This window comes from Mustela putorius, unplaced genomic scaffold, assembly GCF_011764305.1.
Source record: "Mustela putorius furo isolate JIRA1106 unplaced genomic scaffold, ASM1176430v1.1 tig00003909_pilon_pilon_pilon, whole genome shotgun sequence".
Classification (NCBI taxonomy): domain Eukaryota; kingdom Metazoa; phylum Chordata; class Mammalia; order Carnivora; family Mustelidae; genus Mustela; species Mustela putorius.
The window spans coordinates 21,700,071-21,714,163 of NW_025422057.1; the positions used below are offsets into that span (position 1 = coordinate 21,700,071).

General features: G+C 38.2%; 1 long non-coding RNA gene across 10 annotated transcripts in view; it reads right to left on the reverse strand.

The window, feature by feature from the left end:
- Window positions 1-14,093, reverse strand: part of LOC101675448 — a 44,685-nt gene that overhangs the window by 16,347 nt on the left and 14,245 nt on the right. For 9 of the 10 annotated variants that reach the window (XR_001181367.2, XR_001181371.2, XR_001181370.2 and 6 more), the window contains 2 exons: window positions 6,389-6,471; window positions 5,565-5,667 (listed from right to left, as the gene is read on the reverse strand). This is a non-coding gene — a long non-coding RNA (uncharacterized LOC101675448). Of the gene's footprint in view, window positions 1-5,564; window positions 5,671-6,388; window positions 6,472-14,093 lie in introns of all 10 variants that reach the window. The other variant, XR_006603203.1, reaches the window with a different exon arrangement.

A 14,093-nucleotide genomic window follows, 5' to 3' on the forward strand; every position in this document is an offset into this window, starting at 1 on the left:
CAAATATTGCCTCCCAGAAACTTAATTATATTGCCTCCAATATACAGTCTCCTTTGTTTTCAGATAAGTAGAATGACTGAGTGCATGTGACATATGTCCAATGTAAAGTCAGACCTCGTGGATGCTGGCTGCATTAAAGAATCAATGGATAGATTCTAACATATAAAACATAAGATTTACTGTATCTATTATCTATCTATGTCTATAGTACATTCTTTTAGATCTTGAGTTTACTTAGACATAACTTTCTTCTTTATTTGATGCTAAGCCATTTTAGGCCAGGCATTGTGTCAATGATAACTCTGTACTTTCCCTCTTTTTCTCTAACACTGACTGGCATCGTTCTTCACATAGATTAGAAATTCAATATAAATTGATTAAATGCAAGATTTTATACACTAATGAACAACTTATTGCCATCATGCATGTTTTACACTCGTCATATGATTATATTCTCATGTTGCCATGTATTCTTTGTTAGCCATTTTCTTTTTATTGAACAGGAAATCAATTGAAGAAAGAACTACATCTTGTGCATATTTATATGCACATTACCTGGTTCCATTTCTATGTCTGAAATCGAAGAATTCGTGTCTCCCACTCATCATGTGTTTGTTGAATAAATGAATAAATCTTAGCATAAAAAGACACCAACGCATTTTTCCAGGTGCTTTACTTATTTACTCCCTCATTCTTGTTGTTTGGGGGTACTTTCTCTGGGCCAGATATTAAATTATTCATTGCATGTCCCAAACACTCAGCACATCCATGCTTAAAGTCAACTGTGTGTGTGTGTGTGTGTATGTAAGTGTACATGTGAACACAGACTCTTAGAAGAGTCCATTGTTTAAAGAGGGTAGAAGTAGGTGTTATGCTGATACTCAAGGGAAAAGAGAGCTCATATTCTGCTTTCCTACTATGAAGATGATAATACTGACTCTGCACAGAGAGCATAGTGAGAAATTCAGTTTCCAGCAAGAAGGGCTAAACTGCTCTAACCATAGATCCATACTCTGGGTTCTGAGTACACACCCAGATTAAAGGGGTTGGGAAGCCAGTCTTTTTTTTTTTTTTTTTTTTTTAAGACTTTATTTATTTGGCAGAGAAACAGCCAAAGAGGGAACCGGAGCAGGGGGAATGGGAGAGGGAGAAGCAGGCTACCCACTGAGCAGGGAACCTGATGGGGGGCTAGATCCCAGGACCCTGGGATCAAGACCGGAGCCAAAGGCAGACACTTAATGACTGAGCCACCCAGGCGCTCCAGGAAGCATGTCTTTACATCTCAAAAACACTAGAAGGCTGCGGTCCAGGCAAAATGTGTACTCGGGATATTTGGACAGCAATGAGGAATCTAAAACTAGAGCTCTTCAGAGCGAATGGCCTCAGGCATTTTGCATAGTGGAAATCTGTTTGGGAGCCAGCCCCTTCCCCCTCCCCCCCTTCAGTAAAGCGTTCATTTTAAGGAGTTAAAAGAACAGCAAAAACCACGCTCACAGAATGTTAAATCATGAAACTCTCCTGGCATAAAAATATTTTCACTGAATAAGATTTTTAAAAGATTTAGTTCTTTGATAACAGTAGTAATGCAACACTCCTTATCAAGATTTATGAAAATGAACCAAAGAAAAACAGAAAAAAGATCAATGTGAAGATTATATGACGGTAGATCATTTCAGATTTATACAGATATTAAAATAATGGTACATAATATACTCTTATCTGGACAAAATGACAAGACGGAAAAATTCACCACAACAAAAAGAACAAGAGGCAGTACCAAAGGCTAGGGACCTAATCAATACAGACATTGGTAAAATAATGGTACATAATATGAACAAATGTCATTATCAGTGGTGAAATATTGAATTTCCCACAGAAAGATGGAAAAAGGAAAATATGCCCTTTTTAATAACTTTATTTAACATTGTACTGGTTATCTTAATTACTTCAATAAGCTAAGCAAATAAAAGACATCACTTTGGAAAAGTTCTTTTTTTTTTTTTTAATACCTGTCAGTTTTCTTGAATGATGACTATGCTCTTAGTATATCTAAATACTAAGGTTACAATATTAAAGTACAGAAAATTAAATTAATAAATATAAGCAGTGAGATTCATATGCAAAATTCAATTTTAGTTCTATATATTGCTAATTGAAAAATCTAAAACCTGTTTGTTATTTGTTGCCATGTAAAAGCAAATACTTGGGAATAAATCTTTTTAAAAATGTCCAAAACTCTATAGAGAAATCCACAAATGTTATTGATATAAAATGTTTAAGGTTAAAAGTGTACATATTTGCTACATGAACTAGAAAAATCAATAATGTGAAAAGTTCTATTTTCCTGAAACTGTTTTATAAATTGAACACAATCACACTGTAAGTTCCATAAGGATATTTTGAAATTACAAATTCTAAAGTATATTTGGGAATTCTAAGAGAAAATAACAGCCAAGACAATTTTTTTGAAGGAAAAAAGTCAGAATTTATACTATCAAATAACAGTACTTGTTACTAAGCTACTCTAACAGAGGTAGTGTGGTATTGGCGCAAGGATTGACAAATAGACCATGGGAACACAATAAAAAAGTCCTCAACAGACTCACAGTTATATGGTCTTCTTTCTATACAAAAATGATGTAGTACACATGGAAGAAGATGGATATTTCAATAAATTATGCTAATCGATGGGATCTCCATATTGAAAAATACATATATAACTCTACCACCCAGAATATTTTTTTAAAAAATTGCAGGCAGATTTGTGATCTTAAGGTAGACAAATACTTTTTTCAAAAAGTAACTGTTGTTAACCTAGACTACATTCATAATATTTTTTTTAAATCAAAAGAGGCATGTAGAAAATGAAGGAGAGTCAATTTCCCATATCTATGTATCTATCTGTATCAGTAAACATATAAATATAAACGTAGATAGGAAAAATCCCTTTTTACACCATGCATTAAAAATATTAATTTGAAATGATTCATAAATTATTTTTAAAAGTATTCTAAAAAATAGAGAAATAGGATAATGCAGAAGGCAAGGATTACCTAAATGAAAAAAAGAAGGGCAAACCACATGAACTAGAAAAATCAATAATGTGAAAAGTTCTATTAGTATTAGAATACTAATAATGGAGACATTAAATCAAAAACTTTCCATTCAACAACACTAAGAGAATGAAAAAGAAAACCACCAGACAAGGAGAAAATATTTGTAATAATTTATATAATAAATGACTCATCACCAGAATATACAAATAATCCCTCCAGATTAATGATTGAGAAACCAAAACCCAATAGAAAATGGATAAAGTAATTGAACCACCTCCACAGAATAAGATATGTCAAATAACTACATGAAAAGATGGTCACATGCATGTCATCATGACTTGGAGATTAAAACTACTGTATGGACACCTGGGTGGCTCAGTTGGTTAAGCATTTGTCTTCAGCTCCTGTCATGATCCTAGGGTCCTGAGATAGAGCCCTGTGTTAGGCTCTGTGCTCAGCAGAGGGTCTATTTCTCCCTCTGACCCTACCCCAATTCATGCCCTCACTCTCTCTTGATCTGTCAAATACATAAAAATCTTAAAAAAGAAAAAAAAGAAAAACTGAGAAAAACCTCTACAAATGCCCCCAAATTACTAAAATGATAAAGACAGATGATATTAAGTGTAGATAATGAAGAACTAGAACACTCACTGCAGCTGTGACTGTAAATGTGCATAAAACACGTTTAAAACTCTTTGCATCAGACATATCTGGGTAGCTCACTCAGTTAAGCATCTGCCTTCGGCTCAGATCAGGATCCCAGCATCCTGGGATCAAGCCCTGCATTGGGCTCTCTACTCAGCAAGGAGACTGCTTCTCCCTCTCTTGCTCTTCTTCTGTGTGCTCGCTTGCTCGCTCTCTCTCTCTCTCCCCCAAATAAATAAAATCTTTAAAAAAATTTAAAAAAAAACTTCGCATCAGGTAAAGCTGAATGAATTTATGCATACCTTATGGTGCAATGATCCTACTCCCAGGTATCTACTCAAAAGAAATTCCAAATCTCCAAAAGGATTCCACAAGAATTTCCAACAATCACTAAATAAACTGTGATATGTTATTATCTGGAAAACTAGGCATCAGTGAGATTGAGGGAACTATGAGCTGCGTGCTACAGTGTAGATGAATATCACAGTCTAACACTGAGGAAGAGAAGCCAGACACAGACAAGTACATAATATAAACATGAGAGAATTTCTATCAGGTTGGAACACAGACAGCAATAATCTATAGTGTTAGAAGCCCATGTATCAATTACTTTTCTTGAGTAGAGAGTGGAGTTATATAGAAATGGGAGAGAATAAGACTATTTTGTCCACATTTCCTCTTATAAGGACAGCAGTGGAACCTTATTAGAACCCACCCTCATAACCTGGTTTTAACTTAATCACCTGCCAGTAGAATTATTGAATAAAGATAACCTTGCAAAAGAGTTTGAGGGGAGGGGGATGAAGGGGAGGGGGCAAATGTTCCTAGAAGACCAACTAGCCTGGATACATACCAAGGATATGTAGGAAATGATTCATGTTACCAAAAGCGGTTCAACTAGCATGGATTCTGAGTATGAATCATTGAGTAGTGAAGGATAAGGCAAGAATAGTTAGGCTTTTGTCCAATTATGAAAAGCTAAGATTATAGATGGTATTAGGGTACTTGGGCTTTTGATGGAGAATTTGATGAATATTACATTTGTCCCATGCGAAAGCTGATGACTGACTGATACTTACTATAACTAAGAATCACTTTAACTTTTGGGCTAGAAACCATCAGGCCATAACTCACTCCCAAATTTATTTTAATCCTGTTTATATTGAGGAAAATGCATTTTAAGTTTTAGGATTTAAATGTCAAGTGAACCACATTTTTTTAAAAAAAGTTATCTAGAAAAATTTTCCAGGAGAAATACAATGTGGCTGTGGACTTCCTTGCCTATCCTTGCCTCTGTTGTAACACCAGCACTTCAGCTGGGTATGTTCAGGTGTATAACATGGCCTCTTGCCCATAGGACTGCCACTCAGGACATCCCATCAATGGAACAGATGTAGATGCTGAGCCAGAGGCAAGGCTAACTCTTCTTGGAGTGCCATGTGAGACCAACATGATGGTTCTGGCCCAGAAAATGTGAAAGCATCTGAAAGTTCATTTGTTATTTTCTCACTCTATGCCTTTTTCTTTTATTTATTTTCCCTTCAATCTCCCTATATTTTCTTTTATTCATTCCCATTTTTCCTTACAATCTCTCATTGGATTCTCTGTTTTTTCTAACTACCCCTGCCTGCATCAAATGCTTTTATCATTACAAGTTCATGTGCTGCAGATTTCCCAATCGAGTCCAGCATCTCTGTATCTCTCTGCCTTTCCCCTTGCTGAGAGTGCCCTCAGTCCTTGCTTTGGTCCTACCCAGACTGCATGATCCACTGCTGGGAATCCTTCCCTCAGTTCTTCAGCTAACACAGACCTCTCCCTCTTCTGAAAGCCTGTACCTCTGAGACTCTGTCATTTGCCACTTACCCAGCATTGCACAAATGGTAGATACTCCTCAAAAGATGCACTTGATGAGATATATATATCCAGAAAATAATAGATGTTCATTCATTGCTCACTGATCAACTCCCTGCTAGTGAGAATGGGAAAATAGAGACATATTTAAACAGGCTTTTTAGTGACCCTTCTTTTACTTTTCTTTAATCTTTTCTCTGTACAGTTTTTCAGTTTTGAGTTCCCCTCATCCTTTCTTAGCCTGTTTTATTTTCCTGCCTGTTTTATTCTCTTATTTCCTCTCATTCTTTGACAGGTGGTCACATACTTTTTCTCCTATTCATTCTTTGAAAGATTTCTAAGACCACTGTGCAGAGAACATGCAATTTCTCTCTCTCTCTCTCTGTGTCTTTCTACCTCTTTCTCTTCTGCTATCCTCCTCTTCTGTCCCCCTCCTCCTCTCCCCTTCTCTTTCTCCTTCTCCTTTTTCTACTTCTCTTGCCAACCTCCTTTTTCCTGTTCACCTACCCACACACTCTGAGTAATTCGATTTTATTTAGAATGAGTCAAAATAAAATTGCTTGAGGGCTCAGACCATGTAGGCCAAGCTTTGCCTGGAGACAATACTTACAGCTGAGTGATAAATAGGAATTGCTATCAAGGGGTTGGTGGCCCGTTAACTGACGCAAGCCTGGAAATACCGTCATAAGAATTGCTGAATGTAGGAGAGTTCAGAGTTAATGACTCCTGCACTAAAAACTAGATGGCAAATAGCAACCAAGACAAAGAGCATTACTGTAGTCAGTCTGCAGATAGAGTTGTTCTATAAGGTTAGACTTGTCAGAACAGACTCTCACCTGGCCTGGAGATCTCACCCGCAGGATAAGACAAAAATTCCTTGGGAATCCAGGCTGATAGTTTGCAACGTCTGAGAGCTGGCCTTTGGACAAACAGAGGTTAATAGGTCTTTATAAATATATCAGAGTCTCCTGTCTCAAAGTACTAGAACATAGTAATGGCTGGGGCTCAGACATAGAGAATAAGAAAAGTTCTTCTTCTGGACCGGAACATGGATGGCTTTTTTCCTAGGAACAAGGAGTCATTTGTTAGCTTCAGTGAATGGGGTCCAAGTTCTTTCTATGCTCAGAGATTCCTTGATTATCAATACCCCTAAACAGTAAGGTTTAGCTAAGTTCCGAAGTTGTGACAAAATGCAGGTTTAAGTTTTCTGCGTAGCTCCAGGCCTGCCCTATATGACTATCCCATGCATACTGCCCATCTGCATATCTTCCCTTAGCTGTGACTGGCTGAAAAAAACTTTCAGATGACAAGTCTCAAGGCAGAAGATGCCTGAAAGCCTGTGACTCTCCTGTGAAGGAGAGTCATTTTCGGGGGGGGGGGGAGCAGTATATGCATACACATGCCCAATTACAAGTGCCAATAAAACTTTGGTCAGCTGTAGAATATGAAATAAGTGTTTTATTTTTTGTAATATTTATTTGCTTATTTGAGAGAGAGAGAGAGAATGCATGGGGGTGTGGGAGGGTAGGAGAGTTGAGAGAGAAAGAAACTTAAGCAGACACTGCACTGAATACAGAGCCTGATGTGGGGCTCATTCTCACAACACTGAGATCAGGACCTGAGCTGAAACTAAGAGTCAGATGCTTAACCAACTGTACTACAGAGGAGCCCCAGTGTTCATTTCATGAAGAAAATAAATGATGGACAGAAATTAGTCTACCATGACAAACATAGGATCATAGAACCATTGGCAACAAGATTGATTAGAATGAACCTAAGTTGGTTATGAAATTCCTGCTTTGCCATTCCTAATTTTTTAAAGGCCCTCATTCTTGGAAAATAATTACTAATCTCCATTTATGTGGTTGGGTTGGTCCCAATGTTCTCCATATTCAGAGGTGGCATATGACTCAGGTCTGGATAATCAACATACTCAAACTCTTAGACTCTTGGTTATATATGGACTCATAAACAAAAATGGTCCAATGAGAATGAATCTTGAAACATGCTAGGGACAACTGGAAAGAAAACTTGCTAACGGATATGTTGTAACAAGAATCAGGAATGTCAGTCTGGATCTTCTGGGGTTGTCCATGAAGGAAAAACTCTCTTAAGAATGAAGCCAGCCTAGTACAAAGCAAAAAGGAGAGGTAGATGTAGTTTCTTGATAACACTGTTTGAATATCCATAGCCAACTATTCCTGAAATGAAGTAGTTTTGAACTTTTTATTTACATAGACAATAGATTCACTTTTCCTATATGAAAGTCCAAGTGGGATTTCTGAGAAACAGAACTAAAATAGTTGTTTTGAACCCTTCTACCTGATCTTCTATTACCCTGCATCTGCAGGTTAGGTAAAGCAGCCCCCAATAAAGGTAAAAACAGAAAAAGAAGAACAATGTTTCAAAAGGAACAATGAATACTGAGCTTAGTACCCAGAGAACACTCAATAAAAATTGTTGATGGATCAGCTAAATATTCCGTAGCATGTAAATATCTGGCTCTTCTTTGATTTCTTATGAAATCTTAACCATAAAACTTCCTTATGACTTCCTTATAAAAATATGATTTTTCCTCAAAACTGAGACTCTTCTGAGAGTAAAAGAAGGAGTTCTTAATAATTACACCAAAAAACATGCATAAACTGAGATTTTGCTGTGGAAAACCTGGGCATATATTTTCTCTACGTGTAAATAAAGATTTTTGATGCAAGCTCCTATATAAACCTATTTATTCAAATCTCAGGAATGATACCCAATTCTGATTTCTTCCCTCTAGAATATAAAGAATAATAAAGAGAAGTATGAGTATATTTAATAAAAAACAAGAAAGAAACCATAAATAAGAATTATCCTGTGAGATTTTTTTCCTCCTAAGATAAAAAAAAGTGAATATATATATAAAACATTGAATTTTTATGAGGGCCATAAGAAATTCTACAGTCATTGTGATCTTCTAGAAAATAATTCTTGCTCAATGCACAAATTCTTACCTAGCGGATCTAATGCTTATTTATTTCCTTCCCTTATTTTTTTCATTCAGCCATTCATTAAGGAAATATTGACTGAATCTTTTTAAGGTTCACTGTGTTGAGACATAGATTAGTCTTAGGCATTTGAGGTGTGAAACAAAACAAAACAAAATGAAAAAAACTAAGAAAACCAGGAAGATGTTCATTGAAATAAAAGGACGTACTACGTGTGAAGTAGGAGGACGTCTTTATGAGGACCTAAATATTGCATGAGGTTAAAGAGTACTCAAAGGAAAGAGGAAGAATGGGTTCAGATCACAAGAGGTCAAAGATTTGGGAGTGTGCCTTCCTTTCTGCTGACATGACCATAAATATGCTTTCAGATATGTGAGTGATAAGGTTCTGAAAACTGTGTTGTAGCTAGGATACCACCAGGCTCGAGTCCATGATGAAAATAAAAAAAAAAAAAAATAGGTCTAACATTTACAGAACTCCTGCTATTTTCTGGGCACTGTTACAGGTGCTTTCCATGTTTTAATTCATATAATCCTCATAAAACCAAGTAAGTTAGTTACTCTTACTAACCCCTTTTGATTGGGGAAGAAAACGAGGCACTAATATAGTAAGAAACTATTAAAGGACTTAAAGATTACAAGTAATGTTGCTGGGATTTAAATCTAGACTTTTTTTCAAATCCCTCAAGTAATCACTAAATTATAAGAAAGACTTCCCTGAGATGAATAAGAATTCTCAGCTAAGGAGAATAACCTTAGGAGAAATGTGAAAAAGCAAGGTAAAAGATAGAACTTTGGAGTGGCAAGGTTTTGATGTTCTGATCATACAATAATGTTGTTATATGCTCCAGGGAGTGGAAAGAACTGGAAATAAGGTTGAATTTAAACTTGAACTATAGAACAGATGCTGTCAGAGGAACCCAGTCTTCTAGAGCAAGGAGTAACAAAACCCTACAGAACATGGCTAAGGCAGCAAGCAGGTTGGTTTGCATAACTCCATAGGTGCAAAAAGTAAACACTGAGACTCATTGGATCAGATTAAGATATTAGTCACCACACAGATCACAGCAGGAGCATGAGGTTGGAAGTACCAGTGCGTCTCCCCAAGGCCCACAAAGTGATGCGATGAGGCCAGATGGCTGTTACACACTCTATGGGTCGCACTGTAGCTGAAGAACCTATGGCCAATGGCCCAGTAGATTTTATAGCAAGCAGTACATAAAAGAGTCCCTAGGCTCCAGGGGGTGGGGGATAGTTGTACTACAGTCATGCTGCAGCTGTCTTGTCCTACTTAACTGCTCACATCACTAGCCATAGAAATAGCTCCCTGTCAGGGGATAGTTAGGTCTTGAAGTGTGGCACACCCAGTTAGAATGCGGAAAGACAGACAGACTCTCCTAATGGAGGCAGTGATGACCTCAGTCAAGATAGGAACTATATGGAGTGCCCATTTTTAAAGAAAAGAGAATAGCCCTAATAGACATAAGAATGTCCTGAATCAGAGATATTGTTACGATATCTAGGGAGCTGCCTTCCAAGAACTAGTGAGAGGAGTTTGGGATGAAGATACATAAAAGGATTATCAATATGTGGTTAAAGCAAAAGCAAAGGAAAATTGAATGACATTCTTTTTTCCTTCTCCTCCCCCTCCTCCTCTTCCTCCTCCTCAGTCAGTTAAATTCATAGAGAAATAATCCCAGTTGTCTCCTCTCTGTATTTCCTATTTGTCGTCTAAGACCCAACCTAACATGATTTCTAGCACAGTTCTTGGGACAATATTGGTATCACTAATATTACCAATTGACCGAAAAACTGGAAAAATGAAAGACTAAATAAAACAAAACAAAACAAAAAAAGATTGTGTGTGTGTGTGTGTGAAATGTTTCCCATTTACTCAGCTGAATTCTTATAGTACTTGCTATTTTGATGTATATGTGACCTTTTCCAACTCTTCCCCCCACCCCCTACTTATGTTTTACTAGCTGAGAAGCTATTTAAACACAAGACTACTAAGTAAACAACTTTTTATAACCCACTGCTTCTAGCAAACTGCCTTATCCAAGGTCAGCACTAATTAAGGTCTTCATTTTGACAGAAGCAGGCAGAAACTTAACAGAGTTTGTGTGAGTGTCTATGTTCCTCAAAGAGGAAAACATCAAATAGCTTTCATATTTGAACATTTACTGGGTGTCTATCACAATGCTCATCTGATTACATATATTATCTTATTTAATCACATTAAACCACAACAGATCAGAAGGCTGGCATCATTATTTCCACTGAAGAGACGAGGACACAGACTCAGCATATAGAATGTGTAGAGAACTATAAGGATTGTGAATAGCAGAGCTGGGGCTTATACCCTCATATCCCCGATTCCTAAGCCCTTGGTCATCATAAGTGTACTCTGTTGACCTTTCTTATGCTGCTGCTTTCTCTTAAAAAGACATAGCTTTTATTATCATTATTTCTGGAATCTCAATTTCAGCAACAAGACCACCCCTTTGCCTGCCAGCGAGTTTCTAGGCCACAGCCACTGAGTAAGCCTGGGGTGCAGCCAAAAGTTAAGGAAGCGGGTGCCACAGTTATTAGGGAAGTTGTTGGCCTTGTTCCCTAGGCCTGTTCTGCCCAGTTCCTCCCATACACAAGATACTCTGCATCTGCTCTCCCAAGGACAAGGACGAAGGGACTGAGGCTGATAACGACAGATCCACTCTACTCCCTTCTCTTGAAAGAGGAAGAGCACAGACTTGCCTAGCTCAAGCTCTTATCAAGACAAGATGAGTAGTAGTAATAAATTTATCTACAAGTCTTCTTAAGCTCCCATCACTGAAGAGGAGTTTTAATCTCAGGCAGCTGACCCTTTTCCAGCCAACTCAGACTATAGAGCATAACCGTCCAGTACAGCTTTCTCCTTTATACAGGAGCCTCCATAAGGCCCTCAGGGGCCTGAAGTTCTTCCAACAAATCAGACTTATCTCCGTGCATATTTACTTACATTTTATAAATACCTTTTTTCCTACCAATAATCAATTATGGCAAAGATTACAGTGATTTATAAACAATGATGTTTTAACCAAACACCCTGATCAATCTTCCCAGGAACCCTGTGAGTAATCCCAAATCCCCATTTTTCTGATTAGGAAACTGAACCTTAGGGCTGTTAAGTGACATGCCCAAGCTCACTCCAACCACGATTGGCCTCACCAGGATGTTAAAGGGGAGAAAAATTTTTCTCTTCCTCCCTTCTAGGTTCTTTGGTTGGCCTAATAGTTAAGTTGACAAAGACAGATTAGATTAACAAGAGAAAAATAAAGTATGAGGCTTAAAGGGGCAAAGCAACCAGCCTTATACATAGTAGACAAAGAATACATATGTGAGGTATTGCCAGAACAAAGGGGGTTTGGCTTGGGGGAATTAATTAGTGAAGATATTACAAATTTGGCTTATACGGCCTTCTTGGTCCCCAATTCCCAGTCTCTGGTGATAAGGGAGTTTCTCTACCTCTTGCCACAAGGAGGGTATCTTTGCATGAGAGATTTATTTTCTGCTTTCAGGGAGACCAAGGAAGTCTATGTCCTTCTTACAGTTGTTTTTCCTTAAGTAACTCTAATTCAAGGTAATTCATACGCCAACGTGGCATGTTTTGGAGTGCCCATTCTCCTGCCCTTCATTGTGAACTCCTCTCCCGTTAATCTGATTGCTTCTGTATAGCAAATTTGCCTGCCAAATAATAATGCTCTCCATTTGTTTAATGCTTAATAATTTTAAATGTTTTCCATCTGAATGATCTGGTTTCAACCTCCTAGCAGCAGGCCGTGTTCCCTCTTTCACAGATGAAGACACTGAGGCCCAAACCATCAAAGAAGATATTTGAGATGAGGGAACTTAGCCCGTGAGTGGCTGCGTCCGATCCTAAAGCTGCTCTCAGGCTACGTCCCACCATTGCTCCTGTCAGGGCAGGCCATGTGGCCCTTCGTTATAGAAAGGTCCATTTTATAACTATCTTTTCTGTCAATAGCATGAAAACAGAGTTGTATACATTTTCAAAGGCGCCCATAGTTGACTGAGAAGGAAAAGCATATTTAGGGGTGCAGGAATAAAGCCCAAGGAAGAGGCCAAAATGGGATGCCCTGGGTATCTGAAGTCCATGTCTCAAGGAGCAGCATGTGGGCAGCAGCTCGCCGAGAGCAAGGCTTCTGTGGTGTAGCCATAAAGTCCTACAGCAAAACCTTGTCAGCCTTGGCATCTAACAGAGCTGTACCAGAGTCAAGCCCTGATTCTGCTAACTAAAGACTCTGACCTTGGGTTATTTACCTGCCTATCTCAGTACCGCTTTCTCTATCTGGGAAATAAAGAAACAGTCATGCCCACTTCATGGACAGACTAGAGGAGGGAGTAGATAAATACACATGGCATTGACTTACACAGCATGCACTGCTGAAGAGAGAGAATGAAGTCAAGATTCATGTACAAATGGAGGTGATGATGTTTGGGGGCTGGGGTGGAAAGAAAGTATACAGCAGGGTTGAAGTCTAACTCTGTCTCCTACCCTGTTCCTAGTACCAATTGTGAGTTTAAAATATCAAATTCATTCTATTTCCTTCAGTCTTACATTAATACTGTCCATGATAATGTAGCACATTCTAGAAATTTCTTAAATCTTCACAACCATCCAGTGGGAGAGGTACTGGAGGGGGAAACTCCTCCATGTTACCCATGTTGTATGATGTGTGCCCTGCTAGACAGAGGAACATACACATGGAATCAATGATAGCAGAGGGCCAAGAAATCATGTTTTTAGCCCCAAATTGGCTAAGATTGTTAGCCATATAGGCAGGACACCCACAGCCAACCCAGAATCTGAGCTTGAGGAAAACACTGGAAGTCATCCACCCACCTTCCACCAAAGGCAGGACTTCCTTGTGTTGATTGTGTTCTTGGAGATCTCCCCACAAACTTAGGCACTTCTTTGTTTTCTGAAATTTTTTTTGTGTTCAAGCATGCCTCCAGACCCAGAGTCTACCACTAACCTATAAGACTCTTCTCTCCTCCATTCATCTAAACAAGAGGCATCTGCTCCAACCAAGAGCTTCCCCTCACTGACAGAGACCAGAGCCTGCCTTTCCAAGTCCTGCTCTGTTCTCCCCTATGTGCGCAATGAACTTTCTTTTCCTCTCATCCAGACCAGATGTATTTCTCCTGGAAGGTCTAACTTAAGTTGTTTTCCGTCAGTGGTCCCCCCATATTTCATAACCATCTCTCTTTCCCTTCAATTTGAAGCATATATTATTCATACAACCTATTTGGAAAATTATCATAGTGTAGCCTGTGATGCCACTGACATATACTCATACCTTACTGTACTACCTTCTTGACTTCTCCTTAAGAGAAGGAACGGTAATTTTTATTTTTTTTGTCAGCTACGTTATATAGACTGGTACCTAGCACACAGTAAGAATTTGATAAATATTTGTTGAGTCATAAGTTTAAAAGAAGGTTTTTTGGAATTGTGATTAACTTACATAAAATTAGTGCCCCCATATAAATAATAA